Here is a 7,500-nt window from a genome sequence, read left to right on the forward strand (position 1 = left end):
GTCTCAGGGCGATCATAGGGAGGGTTAGACAAGGTTGGATATCGGGACGTTAGAGAGAGGTAATAGACGAGATGACATGGTGATGGTAGTTAGTTCAGTAGCATACTGTAAGACCATACTAATAGTTAGTTCAGTAGCATACTGTAAGACCATACTAATAGTTAGTTCAGTAGCATACTGTAAGACCATACTAATAGTTAGTTCAGTAGCATACTGTAAGACCATACTAATAGTTAGTTCAGGAGCATACTGTAAGACCATACTAATAGTTAGTTCAGGAGCATACTGTAAGACCATACTAACAGTTAGTTCAGTAGCATACTGTAAGACCATACTGTAGTTAGTTCATTAGCATACTGTAAGACCATACTAATAGTTAGTTCAGTAGCATACTGTAAGACCATACTAATAGTTAGTTCAGTAGCATACTGTAAGACCATACTAATAGTTAGTTCAGTAGCATACTGTAAGACCATACTAATAGTTAGTTCAGGAGCATACTGTAAGACCATACTAATAGTTAGTTCAGTAGCATACTGTAAGACCATACTGTAGTTAGTTCAGGAGCATACTGTAAGACCATACTAATAGTTAGTTCAGTAGCATACTGTAAGACCATACTAATAGTTAGTTCAGTAGCATACTGTAAGACCATACTAATAGTTAGTTCAGTAGCATACTGTAAGACCATACTGTAGTTAGTTCAGTAGCATACTGTAAGACCATACTGTAGGTTAGTTAGTTTAGTGACATCATACTCTGTAGTTAGTTTAGTAGTGTCATACCCTGTAGTTAGTTTAGTAGTGTCATACTCTGTAGTTAGTTTAGTAAAGTCATTCTCTGTAGTTAGTTTAATAGTGTCATACTCTGTAGTTAGTTTAGTAAAGTCATTCTCTGTAGTTAGTTTAATAGTGTCATACTCTGTAGTTAGTTTAGTAAAGTCATTCTCTGTAGTTAGTTTAATAGTGTCATACTCTGTAGTTAGTTTAGTAAAGTCATTCTCTGTAGTTAGTTTAATAGTGTCATACTCTGTAGTTAGTTTAGTAGTGTCATACTCTGTAGTTAGTTTAATATTGTCATTCTCTGTATTTAGTTTAGTAGTGTCATACTCTGTAGTTAGTTTAGTAGTGTCATACTCTGTAGTTAGTTTAGTAGTGTCATACCCTGTAGTTAGTTTAGTAGTGTCATACTCTGTAGTTAGTTTAATAGTGTCATACTCTGTAGTTAGTTTAGTAGTGTCATACCCTGTAGTTAGTTTAGTAGTGTCATACCCTGTAGTTAGTTTAGTAATATGATACTCTGTAGTTAGTTTAATAGTGTCATACTCTGTAGTTAGTTTAGTAGTGTCATACTCTGTAGTTAGTTTAGTAGTGTCATACCCTGTAGTTAGTTTAGTAGTGTCATACTCTGTAGTTAGTTTAGTAGTGTCATACTCTGTAGTTAGTTTAGTAGTGTCATACCCTGTAGTTAGTTTAGTAATATGATACTCTGTAGTTAGTTTAGTAGTGTCATACCCTGTAGTTAGTTTAGTAATATGATACTCTGTAGTTAGTTTAGTAGTGTCATACTCTGTAGTTAGTTTAGTAGTGTCATACTCTGTAGTTAGTTTAGTTAGGTCATACCCTGTAGTTAGTTTAGTAATATGATACTCTGTAGTTAGTTTAGTAGTGTCATACCCTGTAGTTAGTTTAGTAATATGATACTCTGTAGTTAGCTTAGTAGTGTCATACTCGGTAGTTAGTTTAGTAGTGTTATACTCTGTAGTTAGTTTAGTAATATGATACTCTGTAGTTAGTTTAGTAGTGTCATACTCTATAGTTAGTTTAGTAGTGTCATACTCTGTAGTTAGTTTAGTTAGGTCATACCCTGTAGTTAGTTTAGTAATATGATACTCTGTAGTTAGTTTAGTAGTGTCATACCCTGTAGTTAGTTTAGTAATATGATACTCTGTAGTTAGCTTAGTAGTGTCATACTCGGTAGTTAGTTTAGTAGTGTCATACTCTGTATTTAGTTTAGTAATATGATACTCTGTAGTTAGTTTAGTAGTGTCATACTCGGTGGTTAGTTTAGTAGTGTTATAGTCTGTAGTTAGTTTAGTAGTGTCATACCCTGTAGTTAGTTTAGTAGTGTTATACTCTGTAGTTAGTTTAGTAGTGTCATACCCTGTAGTTAGTTTAATAGTGTCATACTCTGTAGTTAGTTTAGTAGTGTCATACTCGGTAGTTAGTTTAGTAGTGTCATACTCGGTGGTTAATTTAGTAGTGTCATACTCTGTAGTTAGTTTAGTAGTGTCATACTCTGTAGTTAGTTTAGTAATATGATACTCTGTAGTTAGTTTAGTAATATGATACTCTGTAGTTAGTTTAGTAGTGTCATACTCTGTAGTTAGTTTAGTAGTGTCATACTCGGTAGTTAGTTTAGTAGTGTTATACTCTGTAGTTAGTTTAGTAATATGATACTCTGTAGTTAGTTTAATAGTGTCATACTCTGTAGTTAGTTTAGTAGTGTCATACTCGGTAGTTAGTTTAGTAGTGTTATACTCTGTAGTTAGTTTAGTAATATGATACTCTGTAGTTAGTTTAGTAGTGTCATACTCTGTAGTTAGTTTAGTAATATGATACTCTGTAGTTAGTTTAGTAGTGTCATACTCTGTAGTTAGTTTAGTAATATGATACTCTGTAGTTAGTTTAGTAGTGTCATACTCGATAGTTAGTTTAGTAGTGTTATACTCTGTAGTTAGTTTAGTAATATGATACTCTGTAGTTAGTTTAGTAGTGTCATACTCTGTAGTTAGTTTAGTAATATGATACTCTGTAGTTAGTTTAGTAATATGATACTCTGTAGTTAGTTTAGTAATATGATACTCTGTAGTTAGTTTAGTAATATGATACTCTGTAGTTAGTTTAGTAATATGATACTCTGTAGTTAGTTTAATAGTGTCATACTCTGTAGTTAGTTTAGTAGTGTCATACTCGGTAGTTAGTTTAGTAGTGTCATACTCGGTAGTTAGTTTAGTAGTGTTATACTCTGTAGTTAGTTTAGTAATATGATACTCTGTAGTTAGTTTAGTAGTGTCATACTCTGTAGTTAGTTTAGTAATATGATACTCTGTAGTTAGTTTAGTAGTGTCATACTCTGTAGTTAGTTTAGTAATATGATACTCTGTAGTTAGTTTAGTAATATGATACTCTGTAGTTAGTTTAGTAATATGATACTCTGTAGTTAGTTTAGTAATATGATACTCTGTAGTTAGTTTAGTAATATGATACTCTGTAGTTAGTTTAATGGGAAATGTAATGTTTTTTGTGTGTTTATTTTACCTTTATTTAACCAAGTCAGTTAAGAACGTCTTATTTTCAATGACGGCCTAGGAACAGTGGGTTAACTGCCTGTTCAGTGGCAGAACGACAGATTTGTACCTTGTCAGCTCGGGGGTTTGAACTTGCAACCTTCCGGTTACTAGTCCAACGCTCTAACCAATAGGCTACCCTGCCACCCCTCCACTCTAACCACTAGGCTACCTGCCACCCCTCCACTCTAACCACTAGGCTACCTGCCACCCCTCCACTCTAACCACTAGGCTACCCTGCCACCCCATGTTAGGAACTTCATACTCATCAGTGGATCTGGGTGTCGTTTATAGATGGAATAAAACACCTATTGGGTCATATCAGTCTATGCCATTATTACATAATAACGACAGAAGTGCATTACATTGCTGTGATTACTATTATTTGACCATGCTGGTCATCTATGAACATTTGAACATCTTGGCCATGTTCTGTTATAATCTCCACCCGGCACAGCCAGAAGAGGACTGGCCACCCCTCATAGCCTGGTTCCTCTCTAGGTTTCTTCCTAGGTTTTGGCCTTTCTAGGGAGTTTTTCCTAGCCACCGTGCTTCTACACCTGCATTGCTTGCTGTTTGTGGTTTTAGGCTGGGTTTCTGTACAGCACTTTGAGATATCAGCTGATGTAAGAAGGGCTTTATAAATACATTTGATTGATTGATTGTTATATATGTGAACTGATTGCCCCCCATCTATCTTCAGAGTTCGTGCTGCTAGGCGACCTAAACTGGAACATGCTTAACACCCCAGCCATCCTACAATCTAAACTTGATGCCCTCAATCTCACACAAATTATCAATGAACCTACCAGGTACCTCCCCAAAGCCTTAAACACGGGCACCCTCATAGATATCATCCTAACCAACTTCCCCTCTAAATACACCTCTGCTGTCTTCAACCAAGATCTCAGCGATCACTGCCTCATTGCCTGCATCCGTAATGGGTCAGCGGTCAAACGACCTCCACTCATCACTGTAAAACGCTCCCTGAAACACTTCTGCGAGCAGGCCTTTCTAATCGACCTGGCCGGGGTATCCTGGAAGGATATTGATCTCATCCCGTCAGTAGAGGATGCCTGGATATTTTTTTTAAATGCCTTCCTAACCATCTTAAATAAACATGCCCCATTCAAGAAATTTAGAACCAGGAACAGATATAGCCCTTGGTTCTCCCCAGACCTGACTGCCCTTAACCAACACAAAAACATCCTATGGCGTTCTGCATTAGCATCGAACAGCCCCCGTGATATGCAGCTGTTCAGGGAAGCTAGAAACCATTATACACAGGCAGTTAGAAAAGCCAAGGCTAGCTTTTTCAAGCAGAAATTTGCTTCCTGCAACACTAACTCAAAAAAGTTCTGGGACACTGTAAAGTCCATGGAGAATAAGAACACCTCCTCCCAGCTGCCCACTGCACTGAAGATAGGAAACACTGTCACCACTGATAAATCCACCATAATTGAGAATTTCAATAAGCATTTTTCTACGGCTGGCCATGCTTTCCACCTGGCTACTCCTACCCCGGACAACAGCACTGCACCCCCAACAGCAACTCGCCCAAGCCTTCCCCATTTCTCCTTCTCCCAAATCCATTCAGCTGATGTTCTGAAAGAGCTGCAAAATCTGGACCCCTACAAATCAGCCGGGCTAGACAATCTGGACCCTTTCTTTCTAAAATTATCTGCCGAAATTGTTGCCACCCCTATTACTAGCCTGTTCAACCTCTCTTTCGTGTCGTCTGAGATTCCCAAAGATTGGAAAGCAGCTGCAGTCATCCCCCTCTTCAAAGGGGGGGACACTCTTGACCCAAACTGCTACAGACCTATATCTATCCTACCGTGCCTTTCTAAGGTCTTCGAAAGCCAAGTCAACAAACAGATTACCGACCATTTCGAATCTCACCATACCTTCTCTGCTATGCAATCTGGTTTCAGAGCTGGTCATGGGTGCACCTCAGCCACGCTCAAGGTCCTAAACGATATCTTAACCGCCATCGATAAGAAACATTACTGTGCAGCCGTATTCATTGACCTGGCCAAGGCTTTCGACTCTGTCAAACATTCTTATTGGCAGACTCGACAGCCTTGGTTTCTCAAATGATTGCCTCGCCTGGTTCACCAACTACTTCTCTGATAGAGTTCAGTGTGTCAAATCGGAGGGTCTGCTGTCCGGACCTCTGGCAGTCTCTATGGGGGTGCCACAGGGTTCAATTCTTGGACCGACTCTCTTCTCTGTATACATCAATGAGGTCGCTCTTGCTGCTGGTGAGTCCCTGATCCACCTCTACGCAGACGACACCATTCTGTATACTTCCGGCCCTTCTTTGGACACTGTGTTAACAACCCTCCAGGCAAGCTTCAATGCCATACAACTCTCCTTCCGTGGCCTCCAATTGCTCTTAAATACAAGTAAAACTAAATGCATGCTCTTCAACCGATCGCTACCTGCACCTACCCGCCTGTCCAACATCACTACTCTGGACGGCTCTGACTTAGAATACGTGGACAACTACAAATACTTAGGTGTCTGGTTAGACTGTAAACTCTCCTTCCAGACCCATATCAAACATCTCCAATCCAAAGTTAAATCTAGAATTGGCTTCCTATTTCGCAACAAAGCATCCTTCACTCATGCTGCCAAACATACCCTTGTAAAACTGACCATCCTACCAATCCTCGACTTTGGCGATGTCATTTACAAAATAGCCTCCAATACCCTACTCAACAAATTGGATGCAGTCTATCACAGTGCAATCCGTTTTATCACAAAAGCCCCATATACTACCCACCATTGCGACCTGTATGCTCTCGTTGGCTGGCCCTCGCTTCATACTCGTCGCCAAACCCACTGGCTCCATGTCATCTACAAGACCCTGCTAGGTAAAGTCCCCCCTTATCTCAGCTCGCTGGTCACCATAGCATCTCCCACCTGTAGCACACGCTCCAGCAGGTATATCTCTCTAGTCACCCCCAAAACCAATTCTTTCTTTGGCCGCCTCTCCTTCCAGTTCTCTGCTGCCAATGACTGGAACGAACTACAAAAATCTCTGAAACTGGAAACACTTATCTCCCTCACTAGCTTTAAGCACCAACTGTCAGAGCAGCTCACAGATTACTGCACCTGGACATAGACCACCTATAATTTAGCCCAAACAACTACCTCTTTCCCAACTGTATTTAATTTTTATTTATTTATTTTGCTCCTTTGCACCCCATTATTTTTATTTCTACTTTGCACATTCTTCCATTGCAAAACTACCATTCCAGTATTTTACTTGCTATATTGTATTTACTTTGCCATCATGGCCTTTTTTGCCTTTACCTCCCTTCTCACCTCATTTGCTCACATTGTATATAGACTTGTTTATACTGCATTATTGACTGTATGTTTGTTTTTACTCCATGTGTAACTCTGTGTCGTTTTATCTGTCGAACTGCTTTGCTTTATCTTGGCCAGGTCGCAATTGTAAATGAGAACTTGTTCTCAACTTGCCTACCTGGTTAAATAAAGGTAAAATAAATCAATAAAATAAATATTGGTAGTGGACATATTGGTTGATATTGTATTTTGGTCTTCCTGCAAAATAACCTATACAGTGTAGATGTATGGTCAGTGGGTTGTCTGTGGAGTGAAGTGTAGTGGTGTTTTGTGTAGAGTGTAGATGTGTGTTCAGTGAATTTGAAGTGTGGTGGTGTCTTGTGTGTGACTCAGTGATGAGCAGACAGAGTGTCTCTTTCTCTCTCTCCCTCACTGTTTGGATTCCCTCTTATCTGTGTAGAACAATTTGTAACTCTCAAGGGTGGTTCTCTGTTTGCTACCTCTCAAGAGCTCTCTGTCTCTCTGTCTCTCTCTCTCTACTACCCTCCCCTTTCTCTCTGTCTCTCTGTCTCTCTGCCTCTATCTCTACTACCCTCCCCTCTCTCTCTCTTTCTCTCTCTACTACCCTCCCTTCTCTCTCTGTCTCTACTACCCTCCCCTCTCTCTCTCTCTCTCTCTCTCTACTACCCTCACTTCTCTCTCTGTCTCTACTACCCTCCCCTCTCTCTCTCTCTCTCTCTCTGTCTCTACTACCCTCCCCTCTCTCTCTGTCTCTACTACCCTCCCCTCTCTCTCTCACACTCTACTACCCTCCCTTCTCTCTCTGTCTCTAC

General features: G+C 39.7%; 1 protein-coding gene across 10 annotated transcripts in view; it reads left to right on the forward strand.

Annotated features, from left to right (window-relative positions):
* smoc1 (SPARC related modular calcium binding 1) overlaps positions 1-7,500 on the forward strand; it is a 170,224-nt gene that overhangs the window by 884 nt on the left and 161,840 nt on the right. The gene's annotated exons all lie outside the window — the stretch shown is intronic.

Source organism: Oncorhynchus kisutch, linkage group LG7 (assembly GCF_002021735.2).
Source record: "Oncorhynchus kisutch isolate 150728-3 linkage group LG7, Okis_V2, whole genome shotgun sequence".
In the NCBI taxonomy this organism is placed as follows: domain Eukaryota; kingdom Metazoa; phylum Chordata; class Actinopteri; order Salmoniformes; family Salmonidae; genus Oncorhynchus; species Oncorhynchus kisutch.